A 2,188-nucleotide genomic window follows, 5' to 3' on the forward strand; every position below is an offset into this window, starting at 1 on the left:
TAGACTTAAACTCAGAATACTAAGTGATGATCGTGAGATGAGTGTCTACCATATTTTAGACACGAGCACTAGTATATTTTAGGAAAGATGGCTAAAATGCTTTTATGTGATAAACGCGTTATATGTTTGCCATATATGCTATTATTATTTGTGCGGATCTTTGATCTGTTGCCGACCAGATCTGGAAACCTTATGTGTTCAAGATTCTAAGCATATGACTACGATATTAGAACTAGCATGTAACGTTTCAGAGTGATAAGGAGAATTTAAATATCTATCGTAAATAAAGATCTAAATTTACCTAATTTGGTGTATAGATCAAAATGCCAAGAACCCAAAGTGGAGCTGGAAACGTGAATATGTATTAGAAACCTCAACCTTAAGTGATTGAGCAGGTGCCGATAGTAGAAGCTGTACCGGAACCAATCACAATGGCTAGAGTAGAAGCCATGATTCAGGAAATGATGGTTGAACAAAGGGAAGAAATGAGACAACTATTACTGAACAACAGGAGTGAACCTTCAATGTTTGTTGAACAACCTGATTTAAATGATGGACAATCAGAGGAAGGAAATTACAGCCATATTGGCAGTCAAGCGGAAGCCACGGTGGCAGAAAGGAATAACTCGAAGAGGGAAATCAACAGAGATGTGCGTATATATAAGAATTTATTGGACGCCAAACCTCCAAGTCTTTCCTGAAGCCCAAATCTTGTAGAGATTATGGATTGGATCTTTGAAATGGAGATGGTATTTGAAAGCTAAAACTGTAGCGACAAACAGAAAACTGTTTTTGTGGTCAGACAACTGAATATCAGAGTTTTAAGCTGGTGGAAGCTATTGGCAGACATGATGCAACATGGAGAAGGTCTAAAAATGTCATGGGAAGCATTCTTAGAATTGTTGAAAATACAGTATTGCTCAAAAATAGATCTGATAGACCTAAACAATGAGTTCCATAATTTGAGGAAAGGGAAAATGAGCATTGATGATTATGCTACTGCATTTACCGAAAAGATGAAGTTATTTCCTTATCTAGTGTCGACTGAACTCGCCAAGATTGAAAAAATTTTGCTAACGGATTGCCATCAGACTTTGGCCCAACAGTCAAAATCGCAAGCAGGTCGAAGGCAGCAATTAGAGCAGCCAAGAATGTTGAGACCCAGTTAAAACAAAGGGGTCAGGAGAGGGCAGAGGTTGGTGAGAAAAGGAAGTTCGATGGATCTTCAAGATCCAACAAGAAAAGTAAATTCTCAAAGTCTAGTTCGAGAGGAAGAGGAGGCAAAGCAAAATGGTGTGACAAGTGTAATAAGAAACATGTTGGGAAATGTGGCGAGGAGGTCACTTGTTTTAGATGTGGAAAGCCTGGGAATTATGCCAATAAATGTACCTTCAATAAGAAAGTCTGTTATGGGTGCAATGAAGAGGGGCACATTTTGACGGACTGCACGAAGAAGAAAGAGGCAGTAATGCCCAATCTCCCACCAAAGCCGAAGGCGAGAGCTCTCCAAATGACACTGGAACCCGAAAAGGATGCAGGGGATGTCGCTTCAGGTACCTTTCTTGTAAATGGATTGCCTGCCAATTTATTGTTTGATTCCGGAGCAAATTACGTCTTTATATCACATAAATTTGGTGGACGACTAGTATTTCCTATAGAAAAACTTGATGATACCCTAACTGTAGAAGTTGCTAGTGGAAAATTCGTACTTGTTAGCAATTGCTTTAAGAATATCATCATCGATTTGAATGGAAACAAACTCCACGAGGAGCTGTTACCCATTGAGTTGAATGGTTTCAACATCGTATTGGGGATGAATTGGCTTAGCGCCAATGATGTTGAGATATTGTGCAAGAAAAAGATAGTAAGGGTAAACCCGCCTGGAAAAGATCATTTATGGTGTACGGAGACAAGCGCAGAGTAAATTATGGAATCATTTCCCTAATGAAAGCCATAAAATATTTATCTAAAGGATGCACCTCATACTTAGAATTCGTGATCGATGCTAAGAAAGAGAAAAAGGAGATGCAAAGTATACCAGTGGTGTGTGACTATCCGGAAGTCTTTCCCAAAAATCTTCCTGGATTACCCCCTGATAGACAAGTAGATTTTCGAATAGTCTTGTTACCAGGAACAACACTAATAGCAAAAGCACCATACCGATTAGCACTAACGGAGATGAAGGAGC

This window comes from Lactuca saligna, chromosome 5 (assembly GCF_052625555.1).
Source record: "Lactuca saligna cultivar CGN05327 chromosome 5, ASM5262555v1, whole genome shotgun sequence".
In the NCBI taxonomy this organism is placed as follows: Eukaryota; Viridiplantae; Streptophyta; class Magnoliopsida; order Asterales; family Asteraceae; genus Lactuca; species Lactuca saligna.